Source organism: Heterodontus francisci, chromosome 3, assembly GCF_036365525.1.
Source record: "Heterodontus francisci isolate sHetFra1 chromosome 3, sHetFra1.hap1, whole genome shotgun sequence".
Taxonomy (NCBI): domain Eukaryota; kingdom Metazoa; phylum Chordata; class Chondrichthyes; order Heterodontiformes; family Heterodontidae; genus Heterodontus; species Heterodontus francisci.
In genome coordinates, this window is record NC_090373.1 from 85,170,661 (window position 1) to 85,188,333 (window position 17,673).

Here is a 17,673-nt window from a genome sequence, read left to right on the forward strand (position 1 = left end):
TGCCATTCCTGTATAGTATATGTTCATGCACTGAATACAATTATCAACAATGATTTTTTTTAATGAAGAGTACACATTGTTGATGTTTCTTCATATATTGTCAGTTGTTGTTTTTGATGGATATACAGAAAATGTACTGCACATGGTTACAAGTATATTTTAAATCAGTTTTGGAAAATAATCTGGTATTCTCCAAGTGCATTATAAATTGTCACTTGAAAGATTGCTTACACTTATACAGTAGTGAATATGTCAGGGAGTATAATGCTTGACTTTGGTATGAAATAAAATAACAATCATAAGTTCATAAACACAGTTGAAATCTTTTAATAGGGCACTTATATCATGGGGCAAACATTTTGGTTGAGTAGACACCAATCACATGGGTAACAATTCTGATCATTTATGTTGTGCTTATCATTGTTTATCCATGCATTTGTTACCTCCAGACTTGACTATTTCAATGCTCTTCTGGCCCGTCTCCCATCTTCCACCCTAATACTAATTTTATGCTCATCCAAGGCTCTGCTGCCCATATCTTAATGTGGACCAAATCTCATTCACTCATCACTCCTGTGCTTCCTGACCTCCCTGTCTGACAATGCCTAAGTTTAAAAATCCTCATCCTAGTTTTCAAATCCTCCGTTGTGTCACCCCTCCCTATCTGTGTAGTTTCCTCCAGCCCTACAAGCTTTCGAGATCTCTGCGCTGCTCCAATTCTGGCCTCCTGTGCATCCCTGTTTTAATCGCTCCACTATTGGCCGGGCTTTCGGTTGCCTTGACGATAAACTCTGGAATTCCCTTCCTAAACCTCAAAGCCTCTCCATCTCTCTCTCATCTTTTAAGGCACTTCTGAAAACCCACCTCTCTGATCGAACTTCTGTTCATCTTTCCTGATTTTTCCTTCTACGGCTTGGTGTCAAAAATGTCAGAAATGTTTTTTATTGATATCACTCTTGTTAAAAGCACCTTGGGATGTTTTACTATGTTAATCCACTATATAAATGTAAGTTGTTGTGTTCATTAGTTGTTGGTGTTATAGAATCTTCTTAACTAGTTTACGTTGTGCCATGAAAATTGCACTGCAGTCAAGCAACTAGATACGTTTGCAGTTGTTTGGTGTTAGGAAGTGTCACAATTTGTAACTTTCTGTGTGGCTTTATAGCCCAACAGTTGGAAAACCACTTCATGTATGGGCTGATTGCTCAACCTAACATGGCCGAAAGAATGTCAATCATTGTCACTAGATGCAGTGCTTACTGGTGTAATGTTTATGCTAATAGAAAAACTAAGGAAAATCACTGACCAGTGGTTATCACAAAATACTTAACAATATGTAGATTAAGCTCTGGCTGTTGCATTTGTTTAAATATCCACGTTTGGATGAATTGCAGAAATTGGGTAGAAATGTTTCCATTGGATATGTAAATATTAGGAATTGAATGGTACCTAAGCAAATCTCCCAACAGGGTGATCACTAATAGGGACACATGAACTGCAGTAGGCCATTCGGCCCTGAGCCTGTTCTGCCATTTTGTTAGGTCATACTGATCTCTACCTCAACTCCATTTACCTCACTTTTTTTCTTCCATCTCCTTTGATGGCCTTACCTAACAACAATCTACTGATATGTGTCTTGAAAATTAGAATTATCACAGCATCACCAGCCCTTTGGGTAGAGGAAGGGTGGAGAGAAAGTTCCTAATTCCCTCTACTTTTGTGTGAAAAAGTGCTTTCTGATTTCTGTCCTAACTGATTATGCCCTTTGTTCTGGATATCCCCACAATAGAAAATAGTTTCTCTGTATCTACCTTCTTGAGTCACTTTAACATTTTGAAGACCTAATAAGATCACCCCTCAATCTTTTAAACTCGAGGGAATACAAGCCAGGTTTATGCAACCTGTCCTTATAATTTAAATCTTTAAATTCTGTTAAAACTTTGTTGTATCCTTTCCAAGGCCAATAATTCTTCCCTGAGGTTTGGTGCGCAAAACTGAAAGCAATACTCCAGATGGTATCTGACTAAGGCTTGGGACAACTGAATCACTTCCTCACTGTTGTATTCTAAACACCTTTAAATAAGGGCCAGCATTCCATTAGCCTTTTTGTTTGCTTTTTGTACCCATGCATTAGCTTTTAGTGATTGTACACATTAGTATGTAAATCTTTTTGTTCCACCATAGTTCCTAGTCTCTCCTGATTAAGAAAATATTCCAATTTGCCTTTCTCTGATAAAAAGTGGATTATTTCAAACTTCCACACATTGAATGTCATCTGCCACAATTTTTCACACTCATGTAATCTGTTTATTTCCTTTGTAACTTTCTCCTTCCATCTAAACAGCTTACTAGGGCTTAAATTCATACTGCATGAAATCCAACATGATTCCAGTGGCACACAATGACAGAACGCCAGAGCAAGAAATGCCCTAAATTTGTGCCCTGGCTTCATCATCATAATTTGGCAAACTTTGGTTGTCAACTAGATGCCATGATATAGCTGGCCTGTTGGACCTTAGCCAATTTTGACTGGTGTAGAGGCCTAAGGCTAATTTGGAGGTGCGGGGGCAGGAAAGTGATCACTGGATTCGGGGAGTGGATGGGGGGATTGGTGGTGGTTGATGTCAGGTCAGGTCTGCAACAGGCTACAGCTGGAGCCAATTGGAGACCTCCTACTCCTTCCAACTCCACATAAAGGACCCTTCTTAGGACTTTTGGGGCCTTTTCTTGATCGGCCTCCCAGTGGTCACTTTAAGGACTGTTGATTAGGCAGCTTGCAAAGAGCAAGCTCCAGCTAGTTCAAACAAATTTTGATGTCTGGGTTGGAAACAGATGCAGAAAAGGGTCGGAATTTCCCCCTCCCCCCAGGAGAGGGCTGTGAGGCAGGGAGGGGTGTGCCCATCGCCTACCCGCCTCTGCTGAAATTTTGCCAGCGGTTGGGGAGGTGGTGGGTGGCTTGCCTGCCCTTCGGCAAATTGAGGCTCTTAGGTGGCCAATTAATGGTCAATTAAGGGCCTCTGTCTGCCGCTGCTAGTATTTTACCTGACAGGTACCCTGTGCCCCACGAAGGGCACCCCCAGTGAGATGGGCCGCCCCCGCTGGAAGACCCCTCCAGCCCTCGTGGTCGACCCTTCTCCCCCTCACTGTATGGCCCTGGCGAGCCCTGACTCCACTTAGCTTCTTCTTCTGCCTTCATCGCAGGCTGGGTCCAGGGACTGCTGTAGTCCCAGCAATGGCCACTGCTCCTGGTGGTGCTGGTGGCACTGAGGAGCCGCCAGCCTCTGATTGGCTGGCAGTTCTTGGAGGCAGGTTGGTTGCCTCCAATTGTGTGCACTTTCAATTTTCATTATAATTTCTTACGCAGAACCATATCAAATGCCTCTGGAAGTCCATATGGATGACATTCAAAGAGTGCTCTATCCACAATGTTATTGACCTCCTCAAAAAATCAACTAGATTAATCAGACATTACCTACCTTTCACAAAGCCATGCTGACTCTCTTTAATCAGCTCATAATTGTCCACTGTTTCTGATGATAGATTCCAGTAGCTTCCTCGCAACTGAAGTTAAACTGTCTGGTTTGCCCTCCCTCTTTCCTTTCTTAAATAATATAATGACATTTGCAATTTTTGAATCCTTAGGCACATTTCCTAAATGTAGAGAGTGTTGGAAAATTATTGACTAAGTTATCTGCAATTTCCTCACCTATTTTAATACCGTGAGGTGAAAGTCATCGGGTTGTTTTTCTGTTTTAAGTCCCATTATTTTCTACGTTACCTTTTTTTTGAGTTTCTCTCCTTGACTTATGTTTAGGTTCCTGTATTGCTGGATTTTATCCACTGTGAAAACAAATAGAAAGTATTCATTTAACAAGTCTGCCATATGCCTATTGCCCATTATAGTCCCATCTGCCTGTCTTTAGTGGGCCCACAATCACCTTTGCCACTGTCTTTCTCTTTATATAGTTATAAAAACTTTTATTGATATAAATTGTATAGCATAAACTGAATGCTGTATAGTTGTTTTAAGTGACTCCATCATAAACTTTACGACATAAATATTTGGAAATGTTCTGTAAATTGAGCCATGTAAATACTGATTTTTGTCCAGAGCTTTGGTCTTTTATTCTTGGTTGTTTATTGAAGTATTCACCATTATTTCCTGTTTTTATAGTGACTTCATCTATTTGTAAAGTGTTTATTCACAAGAATATGTGATGTAATTCTGTAGGTGAACAGATTTGATATTTTCCTACAAGTTCAATGTTTATAAATGGCTGCAAAGTCTATAGTCAATAACAGTATTTGAGAAATGCACTTACCACAGAATGTAGTAAACTGTTTACTTAAAAGTACATGTTTGTAGTTCTGGAGATCAACACGCTCCTTTGATTACTGCTATCTTTAAAGTCCTGTGAGCTATGATGCTGGTGAGAAGATTTGTGGCATTTTTGCTGTGCCTATGTGCAAGTAGAAATTAGGTTTCATGTTTATAGTTTGATTAAGTACATGTTTACATTAACCTGTTTCACAATTCTTGTCAATTCTGATTTATTGAATTAAGTTATTGATTTTCAATTGTGTAGTTCGCCCTCTGGAGGTGCCCTGTATTGTGAACCTTTCATAGTAAGTACTGAGAGGGTCAAGATCATAGCACTTTTTGGAAGTTGAATACTTACAGATATTTCCTTTATTGTTGTTGCAATTTTAACTCATTGTTTCCAAAATTAATAATAATTTTTATACTGGGTTGCTGTCATATTGTGGAGAGATGAAGATGTTATTGCATTAACATAGGGCTAAGAGTATTTTAAACACTGAATATGGATAAGTGTGTCCCTAAATCAGTCTTGACTATAATTCTAACTTAAATTCTGTAATAATTAGTGATCCTAACCTGGGGGCAGGTTGTTCAACCTTGCCCGTCTGAGAGCGAAGTCCAAAGTACGGAAAGTCCTCATCAGGAAACTCCTCTTTGCTGACGATGCTGCTTTAACATCTCACACTGAAGAGTGCCTGCAGAGTCTCATCGACAGGTTTGTGGCTGCCTGCAATGAATTTGGCCTAACCATCAGCCTCAAGAAAACGAACATCATGGGGCAGGATGTCAGAAATGCTCCATCCATCAATATTGGCGACCACGCTCTGGAAGTGGTTCAAGAATTCACCTACCTAGGCTCAACTATTACCAGTAACCTGTCTCTAGATGCAGAAATCAACAAGCGCATGGGAAAGGCTTCCACTGCTATGTCCAGACTGGCCAAGAGAGTGTGGGAAAATGACGCACTGACACGGAACACAAAAGTCCGAGTGTATCAAGCCTGTGTCCTCAGTACCTTGCTCTATGGCAGCGAGGCCTGGACAACGTATGTCAGCCAAGAGCGACGTCTCAATTCATTCCATCTTTGCTGCCTCCGGAGAATACTTGGCATCAGGTGGCAGGACCGTATCTCCAACACAGAAGTCCTCGAGGCGGTCAACATCCCCAGCTTATACACACTACTGAGTCAGCGGCGCTTGAGATGGCTTGGCCATGTGAGCCGCATGGAAGATGGCAGGATTCCCAAAGACACATTGTACAGCGAGCTCGCCACTGGTATCAGACCCACCGGCTGTCCATGTCTCCGCTTTAAAGATGTCTGCAAACGCGACATGAAATCCTGTGACATTGATCACAAGTCGTGGGAGTCAGTTGCCAACATCCGCCAGAGTTGGCGGGCAGCCATAAAGGCCGGGCTAAAGTGTGGCGAGTCGAAGAGACTTAGTAGTTGGCAGGAAAAAAGACAGAGGCGCAAGGGGAAAGCCAACTGTGTAACAGCCCCAACAAACAAATTTCTCTGCAGCACCTGTGGAAGAGTCTGTCACTCTAGAATTGGCCTTTATAGCCACTCCAGGCGCTGCTTCACAAACCACTGACCACCTCCAGGCGCTTATCCATTGTCTCTCGAGATAAGGAGGCCAAAGAAGAAACCTTACATTTTAAACAAATCCTCACACATGTTTGTAAATTATGTAGCTAGTTTAGGGGTGTAATAAAAAAAGACAATAATAATAAAAATCGCTCCTCTAAGTAACTGTTAGACACAAAAGACACTTGCCATCTCACATGTGGTATTTCAAGTTCTTTGCTGCTCATAACTCTTCATTTTTATTGTCCAATGGTTGGGCTTTCAAGATTTCTTTGTTTTATTTAATTTGAATACTTGGTATATCTTGCTGCTAGTAAATTGAAGCATTTTTCATGTCAAACTACAAGTATAAGCTTTGTGCTTAAAATCAAATGTATCCTATTTGGACTTAAATAACATCTGAGGCTTGTTCCAATATTTGGAGAGTTGTTCCATAGACTAGTCAAGCAACAGCCTGACATAGTCATACTCATGGAAACGTACCCTCCATCGTGTTGTGTGGCACTACCACCGTGATAAATGGGATAGATTCAGCACAGATCTGGCAGTTCAAACCTGGGCATCCATGAGACACAGTGGACCATCAGCAGCAGCAGAATTGTATTCAACCACAATCTGTAACGTCCTGACCCGGTATATCCCTCACTCTACCTTTACCAGCAACCCAAAGGTTCAACCCTAGTTCAAAAAAGACTGCAGGACAGCATGCCAGGAGCAGCACAAGGCAGTCCTAAAAATGCGGTGTCACCCTGATGAAGCTACTAGACAGGACTACACACATGCCAAACAGCGGAAGCAGCAAGCAGTAGACGGAACTAAGTGATCCCACAACCAACGGATCAGATCAAAGCTGTGCAGTCCTGCCACATCTGGACGTGAATGATGGTGGACAATTAAACAACTGGCAGGAGGAGGAGGCTCCACAAATATCCCCATCCTCAATGATGGAGGAGCCCAGCTCATCAGTGCAAAAGAAAAGACTGAAGCATTTGCAGCCATCTTCAGCCAGAAGGTCTGAGTGGGTGATCCATCTCGGCCTCCTCCTGAGATCTCCAGCATCACAAATACCAATCTTCAGCCAATTTGTTTAACTCCACATGATATCAAGAAATGGCTGAAGGCACCGGATACTACAAAAGCTATGGGTCCTGACAACATCCCAGCAGTAGTACTGAAGACTTGTGCTACAGGACTAGCTGTGCCCCTTGCCAAGCTGTACCAATACAGCTACAACATTGGCCCAGGTATGTCCTGTCCACAAAAAGCAGGACAAATCCAATCTAGCCAATTACCGCCCCATCCGTCTACACTTGATCAGCAGCAAGATGATGGAAGGTGTTGTCGACAGTGCTATTCAGCGCCACTTAAACAGCAACAACTTGCTCACTGATGCTAAGCTTGGGTTCTGTCAGGGCCACTCAGCTCCTGACCTAATTACAGCCTTGGTCCAAACATGGACAAAAGAGCTAAACTCGAGAAGTAGGTGAGAGTGATTTCCCTTGATATCAAGGCAACATTTAACCGAATGTGGCATCAAGGAGCCCTAGCCAAATTGAAGTCAATGGGAATCTGGGGGGAAACTCTCCACTGGTTGGAGTCATACCTAGCACAAAGGAAGATGGTTGCAGTTGTTGGAGGTCAAACACCTGGAGGACATTGCTGCAGGAGTTCCTTAGGGTAATGTCCTAGGCCCAAACATCTTAGCTGCTTCATCAATGACCTTCCCTCCATCAAAAGGTCAGAAGTAGGGGGATGTTTGCTGATGATCGTATGATGTTCAGTACCACTCACAACTTCTCAGATACTGTAGCAGTCCGTGTCCATATGCAGCAAGATCTGGATAAGATTCAGACTTGGGCGGATAAGTGGCAAGCAACATTCATACCACTCAAGTCCCAGGCAATATCTCCAACAAGAGAAAGTCTAACTATCTCCCGTTGACAGTCAATGGCTTTACCACTGCTGAAACTCCTACTATCAACAAACATCCTAGGGGTTACCATTGACCAGAAACTGAACAGGAACAGTCACATAAATACTGTGGCTATAAGAGCAGTTCAGAGATTGGGAATTCTGTGGCGAGTAACCCACCTCCTGACTCCCCAAAGCCTGTTCACCATCCACAAGGGACAAGTCAGAAATGTGATGGAATAATCTCCACTTGCCTGGATGAGTGCAGCTCCAACAGCACTCAAGAAGCTCGACACCATCCAGGACAAAGCAGCCTGTTTGATCGGCACCCCATCCACCACATTAAACATTCACTCCCTCTGCCATCGATGTACAGTTGCAGCTGTGTGTAGCATATACAAGATGCAGTACAGCAACTCACCACACCTCCTTCAACAGCACCTTCCAAACCCGCAACCTCTTCTACCTAAAAGAACAAGGGCAGCAACTGCGTTGGAACACCACCAACTGCAAGTTCCCCTCCAAGCCACACACCATCCTGATTTGGAAATATATCGCCATTCCTTCACTGTCGCCAGATTAAAATGCTGGAACTCCCTCCCTGGGTGTACCAGATGTACTGCAGCGGTTCAAGAAGGCAGGTCACCACCACCTTCTCAAGGGCAATTAGGGATGGGCAACAAATTTATTTTTTTTATTTTATTTTATTTAGAGATACAGCACTGAAAAAGGCCCTTCGGCCCACCGAGTCTGTGTCGACCAACAACCACCCCTTTATACTAATCCTACATTAACCCCATATTCTCTACCACATCCCCACCATTCTCCTACCACCTACCTACACTAGGGGCAATTTACAATGGCCAATTTACCTATCAACCTGCAAGTCTTTGGCTGTGGGAGGAAACCGGAGCACCCGGCGGAAACCCACGCAGACACAGGGAGAACTTGCAAACTCTGCACAGGCAGTACCCAGATCTGAACCTGGGTCGCTGGAGCTGTGTGGCTGTGGTGCTAACCACTATGCCACCCAAATGCTGGCCTTGTCAGCAACACCGACATCCCATGAAACGAATAAAAAGAAATAAAGTTGGGAGGGAAATAATTTGCTCTCACATGCAGTTTACATTGTCATAAAATGTATTTAAATACTGTTATGGAAAGAAAAACTACTCGGCATAACCTAAAGACAACGTGAGCTACTTTGAGTAAATTTGGTGAACATCTGTATGTGATAATTGGTTAAATATACTGCATTTTAAAGAAGAATTAAAAGAATGCTTCTGAAAATGAAATGAACCATGTCACATGAGACTGTTGAGCTTCGCTATGGGTAAACCAGAAGTAAGGAGAATGGATAGATCCTGGTATTTTAAAAACTACTCTAAGCACATTAGAAATGGTACACTTTTATAGATTTTCCATGCTTTTCTTTTTGTGGGCTCATCCAAGTGATTCTATCAGAATGTCACTTTAACATTCTTCCTTATAACTAGCTACAAGGCATTATGCAGCAGACTGCTCTAAAACAAGTATATTAATAAATGTAAATCTTTTGAATATAATACCTCCTGTCTATATTCAGTTGTGACATATGTTTTAAGGAAAAAAATGGTATTTTGGATTTATTTTAGTGTCCATGTATAATATACACCATCCCAACGTAGCTTTTCTTTTTTTGTGAGGGGGGGCATATTTTCTTCGCGGGGTCATAATTTGCTGTGGCAGGGCATCTAATGGCATTTGCCAGTAGTTAGACTTGCCCTTTCTTATTTAGGTTTTTAAATGTTTTGTGTGGTTACTGAAAGTTTGAGCTGATACATCACAATGAAGAAAACAGAGCATCTGGGACTTGAGTGAATGGGGCAAGCAACTGTATATCTCCTCAACCAATCACATTGAAGGATTGTGAAATTATCTGTGCAAAGACTGTGGGACGGAAGTGTAAATTGAAGTGGATGAATTCAATGCCAGATCAAGTACAGAAAGAGAAATAAAGAGAGGGAAAGAAAGATTGGATTAAGAGAGAGAGAGAAAAAGACAGAAGGGAACATTTAAAAACAAATTTAAAAATCTCCAATGACAATTAAAAACTGAAAGAATGAAACTCCACATTTGTAATAGGTGATTTTCAATGCCAGAGAGATTGACTGGAAGTAATTAATACTTATCACAAGGTTGAAAGGCTACTTAGACTAAAATGGACAAAATTTAATTTTCTGTGGTGAATTTAGTTCATATCTACCACGCAAGTACAATAAATTCATGCCATTCAATGGAATTAGCGGTATGCCATTGATTACACTCCAGTACAGCACTGAGGAAATGCTATAGTGTTGGAAGTGCAGGCCTTGGAATGAATTATGAATAACTCCAGATGGACACATGAGATCCCATTGCACCATTCAAAGAGCAAGGAGTTCTTCCAATGTCCTGGTGAGCATTCATGCTTAAACCAACACCATTACAAGTAAATTAACTGATTATTCACCTCTTTACAGTTTGTAGAGGCTTGCTATATGAAAAATGGATGCTATGTTTGTATACATAGAAACAGTGCCTGCACTAAAGGATTTATTGTAAATGAAACACTTCAAAATACTTCTGAGAGTTCAGATAAGGCATTGTGTAAATGCAAGTCTTCCTTTTGTTATTTGTTTCTTTTGTAGGAGGACATTGAATACTGTAATAATCATGTTTCTATGATTGGCATAACAGCTGTGTTGCCTTGCTTCATTGTAACTGAATATTGGTTCACTATAGCAAGCAGCACTTTGTGAAGCAGAGGTATTCAGCTTGGTCTGCTTTCACTGTATAATTTTTTTTAATGCATTGAACTTTAGAAGTATTTTGCACCTGTGTGACAACAGAATACACATTTCACGGAATTGTTCCAGCACAGAAGGAGGCTATTTGGGCCATCGTGTCTGCACTGGCTCTCCGAATGAGCAATTCACTTAGTGCCATTCGCCTGCTTTCTCCCTGTAATCCTGCACATTTTCCTTTTCAGCTAACTATCTAATTTGAATGCCTCGATTGAACCTGCCTCCACTGCACTTTCTAGCAGTGCATTCGAGATCCTAACCAATTGCGGCATAAAAAGGTTTTTCCTCATGTCGCCATTGCTTCTTTTGCCAAATAGCTTAAATCTGTACCCTCTAGTTCTTGATCCTTTCACGAGTGGGGACAGTTTTTCCCTATCTGCTCTGTCCAGACCCCTCATGATTTTGAATATCTCTATCAAATTTCTGTCGGCCTTCTCTTCTCCAAGGAAAACAGTCTCAACTTCTCCAATCTATCTTTGTAAATTAAGTTTCTCATCCCTGGAACCATTCTCATGAATCTCTTCTGCACTCTCTCCACTGCCTTCACATCTTTCCTAAGTGCGGCGCCCAGAACTGGACGCAGTACTCCAGTTGAGGCTGAACCAGTGTTTTATACAAGTTTAACATAATCTTCAGTGTGTATATTTTTGTGTGTGTTGTATTAAAAAAAAAAAATCTAGGTTCAGTTGTTAAATTGTTGCTTTTCAGTGTATGAGATTTAGTTGAAAGTTAAAACCAAAGAGTATCATGTCACAAATTTATATGAAAACCTTAAAGTTCATCTTCTTTTACAAACAATGTCGCTTTGCTTCTTTGTACCTAGAGAGGTGCAAAAACTATAGAGTATTGATAATGGGGTCTTTAATTATCCCACTATAGACTGGAATATTAATAATATAAAGGTCAAAGATGGGGAAAAGTTTTTAAAGTGTGTTTAGGAGAATTTTCTTGATCAGTATGTTTCCAGCGAAATGAGGAAGGAGGCATTGCTGGATCTAGTTCTATGGAATGAGGTGGGTCAAATGGATCAAGTGTCAGTCGGGGAACATTTAGTGAACAATGATCATAGTATCATAATGTTTAGGTTAGCCATGGAAAAGGACGAGGAGCAATCTAGAGTAAAAATACTTAATTAGAGGAGGGTCAATTTTAGTAGGTTGAGAACAGATCTGTTTCAGGTAAATTAGAATCAAAGATTGACAGGCAAAACTAACAGAACAATCAGCTGCCTTTAAAGAGGAGATGGTTTGGGTACAGTCGAGGTACATTCTCATGAGGGGGAAACATAGGGCAACCAAAGCCAGAGCTCCCTGGATGACGAAAGAGATAGAGAGTAAGATGAAGCCAAAAAAGGGTGTGTATGACAGATGTCAGGTTGATAATACAAGTGAGAACCAGAGTGACTATAGTAGGTTCAGAGGGGAAGTGAAAAGAAGCAACTAGAGAGTATGAAAGGAGAATGGTAGCTAACGTAAATGGGAATCCAAAAGTCTTCTATAAGCATATAAATAGTAAAAGAGTAGTAAGAGGAGGGGTGGGACCAAAAAGGGGATCTATGCATGGAGGCGGAGGACACGGCTGAGGTCATAAATGAGTACTTTGCATCTCTCTATACTGAGGAAGAAGATGCTGCCGAAGTCATAGTGAAAGAGCAGGTAGCTGAGCTGGATGGGCTAAAAATGATAAAGAGGAGGTATTAGAATGACTGTCTGTACTTAAAGTTGCTAAGTCACCAGGACTGGATGGAATGCATCCAAGGATGCTGAGGGAAGTAAGGATGGAAATTGCAGAGGTACTGGCCATAATCTTCCAATCCTCCTCAGATACAGGGGTGGTGCCAGAGCAATGGAGAAATGCAAATGTTACACCCTTGTTCAAGAAAGGGTGCAAGGATAAACACAGCAACCACAGGCCAGTCAGTTTAATCTTGGTAGTGGGAAAGCTTTTAGTAACAATAATCCTAGACAAAATTAACAGTGACTTGGACAAGTGTGGCTTAATTAGGGAAATGGACTACCAGAGAGTGTGTTGAAGGCAGATTCAATCGTGGGTTGCAACAAGATAAGCATCTGAAGAGAGAAGATTTGCAGGGCTACAGGGAAAGGGCAGGGGAGTGGCATGGACATGATTGGCCAAATAGCCTCCTTCTGTGCTTGTAACCATTCTATGATTCTATCTGCTGGCATATACAGATTCATTTTATTTAGTTTACTGAATTGTTACAGATGAATGCCAGAACTTTGCTTCATATCTACCACATATACACATCTATCCTGGGAGAAAAATAATTTGACATCAGAATTTAAAGAGAAAAAGCTGCAAATGTTTTAAATCTAAAATTGATGAAAGTAAATTGGTCTATCAGCATCTGAAAAAAAAAATTATGTTTCAGATGAAACCTTTTGTGATGACTGTGTTCTAACCAAGGGTTTCTATCTAAAATGTTAACTTCTCTTATTTCAGATCTTGTTGGATCGGCTGTGTATTTCCAGCATGTTCTGTTTTGACATTAGGATTTGCAATCTGTTACTGGAGATAGACATCACCACATATCACATTATTATGGTAAAACACATCTATAACTGAAAATTTTGACTATCTAATGTAGCCTTTGTAGTTAGGTGAACTGTATATGTGTCCTTTTCCTTATATTCAGGAATGACTTTAGAACCATGATTTTCTCTTCTGGATCATTAGCCAGAATTCTAAATATATTATATTTTAAATAAGAAAGGTCTGATTGATTGGCTGAATAAAGATGTTACCAAACAGTGAATGTGTCACTTGAAGGATGCACTCAAAATAACTTCTGTGACTGGAGGAGTTGCAACAATATATTGTCATTCTTTTGGTGTTGATAATGTTCACCTTTTGCTAACAATCTTGAAAATGATGAGAGTGGAATACAGCCTGTGGTACCAAAGATTATTGTGTTCAGTAAGCTATTAATAATATTAAAGGGTAAAGACTGCAGCTCCTTGATGTACTCATTAATGGCAGGTGATGGCAGTCTTGAATAGTCTTGAGGATTGTAGTATCCCTTTGCAACTCACGCTGATTTACAAATTATCAACATTTCATCTTAAAGCTTGCCATCTAAAGTAAAATTTATGTACTTAACTGTCACTGCACTCAAGTAATTAATTGTATATAAAGTGCTTTTTTGAGAGATATGATCGGGTGTTGTATAAATGGAAGTCTTTTTTTGAAATCATTTGTCAAGAGTTTCACTTGTTTCCTTTGATCCAAAAGCTGTACGTTGAATTAATTATCCCTTTTGAGAAAAGTTTTTGGAAGTTGATAGTATTTGGCTTGGGGTTGATAGGAATTGCTAATATATCTAATGCATGCATCCTGTTAACAGAGTCCTCTTTCTAGCCCAAGCAGCACAATTTTGAATGTACTGCAGAACGGAAATAAAAATCCTGTTGTTAATCTGTTGAGACAGTGACACCAGTTTTCCTGGGAATTTTGAATTGCAGCCTTTCCCAGGCAAAGTGAAGCAATGACTCAAGCCATTTGATCATCTGGAAGATGCTCATATTTTCTTGTAGACAGGTTTTCTGAACAATATTATAATTTGACAAAAAGAAAACCATTACATAACAAGGTTACATTTTGACCATGCAAAGAAAACCATTCAGTGATTTGAACATATGCATATGTAAGAAACAGATTTCCAGTGACATTTCCCATAGTAAGTCAGAGGGTGCACTTTTCTATAACGACAGGAACATTAGATCTTGTAAAACATAATATTATTCTGCTGCTAAAGTGTGGGTGTGTTTCTTCGTAGACTGTAAGGAGTAACTAACTCAGTAGCCTGCCTCAGCAATTGATTTAAAAAACTTCACACTCTGCGGCGGCAGGCGATAAAAATGACGGCCCGCATGCGCGAGCCACATGCTGCCATGATCTCCCGCGGGGCGGTTAATTTAAATTTAAATACCCTGTTCGGCATCACTCCCCCAATCACATGGAGGGGGCGGGCTCGCTGATGCCGGCAGTGGCATCAGCTGCCTGTTCGCAGGTATGGCACCATTTTTAAAGGGCAGCCAGCCCTGCCAGCTAATTTAAATTTTCAAAGGGAACCACCCTCCCTCCACTGTTCAAATCACCCCTTAACAATAAAATTAAGTATCTGCCCTTCCCCCCCCCCCCCAAAACACTTAACTTTCAAATATGACCGTTCCCCCTCCACCCCACAAACAGAACAAAGTTCATAGTTCACCCCTTCCCACCATTCCCTACACTAATGACAAAAGTTTGACCCCGCTTTCTCTGCCACCTACGCCTCCCCCCCATAGGACTAAAAATCTTATGTTTCCCCCCTTCCCCATCACTGTGGCGCCTGCTTTCCCCAGATGGGAAAGTGAGGGCACGGGAGTGCCAGCCACTGCTCTGTAGATCACAGCCCGACCGTTAGATTGTAGGTAAGTGTATTTAAATGTATGCATTAATTAATTACCATATGTTAATCCAGGTCCCGTCGCCCCGTGGTGTGGTGCCGCCATGGAGCCTCGCTGTCGCCAGGGAGATCGGGCCCGGCCCTCCTGGCATCCAGGAGGGGGTTATCTGGGAGGCCTTTCCTACTAATCGAGAACAGTAGGTGACAAAAATAGAGGCAGCTACACAGGTCTAACAAAGACTCCAAGGGCAAGCTTTGGCCAGACTTAGAAAGAGAATGCAGGGGTTAGCTAGGAATTATTTTGTTTAAGTCTATATAACACAACCCATTGATGTGGGGAAGTGTAGGGTATTTATTATTTTATATTATGACTCAAATACAAGTTGTACTGATTAAACTAAGTGACTCTGTTGCTCTGGATGTTCACTCACTGAAATAAAGCAGCTGAATGATCATATCTGGTCTCATCTCAACAAATATTTTCTTGGTGTGCCTTTAAAGACATTGATGAAGTATACTAGCAAAATACACCAATAGTCAGTTTGGATCACGAGGATACTATCGTTACACCCTGAGTTATGCTACCATATAAGTTAGATATTATGTAATATGAACACACACTTAAGTGTAAAGTGCTTAGACGTAGTGACGAGCAGTCTTGCACCTGAGCAAATATCTAAGGTCAGACCCTAAATTTGTAGCATATCCCCATGTGGCATTCAGTTGTTTCTTAATTAACTATAGGAATTTAATCTCCGCAACTCTATCTGGAAATCCTTGTGTTGGTCACTCTTTACTTGAAGAAGATCTTTTGAATGTCAATCCTAAATTCACATTTCACTAGTTTCAGGTGTGTCTCTTTGCCACACTCTTACAGTTTAGTGTGAGGTAATTTTTTTTGTTACATCTCTGACACTAAAGATTGCTCTTCTCTGAGTTGTCTCAGTGCTTGAATGCCTTCTTCATGTCTTGTTAATAGGAAATATATGCAGAGTTCCAAAATGTGGTCAAATTAGAACTATAAAGTTTGAGGATAACTTCCTCTGATTTGCACTGTACCATCTTGCTGATCTCGTTTAGAATTCTAATTGTTCTGTTGATTTCTTTTTTGTAGTACTGAACATGTTTCACATTAAATCTACGAAGTCTATTGGATAGGGCGGCACAGTGGCGCAGTGGTTAGCACTCGCAGCTCCAGCGACCCGGGTTCGATTCTGGGTACTGCCTGTGCGGAGTTTGCAAGTTCTCCCTGTGACCGCATGGGTTTTCGCCGGGTATTCCTGTTTCCTCCCACAGCCAAAGGTTGATAGGTAAATTGGTCATTGTAAATTGCCCCTAGTATAGGTATGGGGATTAAGGGAAGGTGAGGATGTGGTAGGAACATGGGATTAACGTAGGATTAGTATAAATGGGTGGTTGATGGTCAGCACAGACTTGGTGGGCCGAAGGGCCTGTTTCAGTGCTCTATCTGTACAAAATAAATTACTTGGTGTCTGTCTTCACTGAGGAAGATACAAGAAATCTCCCAGAATTAGAGATCCAAGGGATTAAGGAGAATGAGGAATTGAAGGAAATTAGTATTAGTAAGAAAGTTGCATTGGCTGAAGGTTGATAAATCCCAGGGCCTGATATTCTACATCCCAGAGTGTTGGAAGAGGTAGCTATGGAGGTAGTGGATGCATTGGTGATCATCTTCCAAAATTCTATGGATTCCGCAGATTGGAAGGTCGCAAATGTCACCCCACTATTTAAGAAAGGAGGGAGAGAGAAAACAGGGAATTACAGACCTGTTAGCCTTACATCAGTCGTTGGGAAAATGCTAGAATCTATTCTAAAGGATGTGATAAATGGACACTTGGGTAATAATGATCTGATTGGGCATAGTCAACATGGATTTATGAATGGGAAATCATGTTTGACGAACCTGTTGGAGCTTTTTGAGGATGTCACAAACAGAATTGATTAGGGGAGTTGGTGGACGTGGTATACTTGGATTTTCAGAAGGCTTTTGATAAAGTCCCCCACAGGAGGTTGGTTAGCAAAATTAAAGCATATGAGATAGGAGGTAATATACTGGCATGGATTAAGGATTGGTTAACAGGCAGAAAGCAGAAAGTTGGAATAAACGGGACATTCTCGCATTGTCAGGCTGTGACTAGTGGGGTACCGCAGGGATCAGTGCTTGGGTCCCAGCTGTTCACAATATATATCAATGATTTGGATGTGGGGACCAAATGTAGTATTTCCAAATTCGCGGATGACACAAAACTAGGTGGGAATATGGGCAAGAATGTGGCTGATGGAATATAATGTGGAAAAATGTGAGGTTATCCACTTTGGTAAGAGGAATAGATGTGCAGAGTATTTCTTAAATGGTAAGAGATTAGAAAGTGTAGATGTTCAAAGGGACCTGGATGTCCTTGTCAAGAAGTCACTGAAAGCTAACATGCAGGTGCCGCAAGCAATTAGGAAGGCTAATGGTATGTTAGCCTTTATCGCAAGAGGATTTGAGTACAGGAGTAGTGAAGTCTTGCCTTGGTTAGACTGCACCTGGAGTACTGTGTACAGTTTTGGTCCCCTTACCTTAGGAAGGATATTATTCCCATAGTGGGAGTGCAAC

The 17,673-nt window shown here is 41.2% G+C and overlaps 1 protein-coding gene across 2 annotated transcripts in view; it reads left to right on the forward strand.

Moving 5' to 3' along the window:
• LOC137357734 (exostosin-1-like) overlaps positions 1–17,673 on the forward strand; it is an 813,195-nt gene that overhangs the window by 2,752 nt on the left and 792,770 nt on the right. The window lies entirely within an intron of this gene.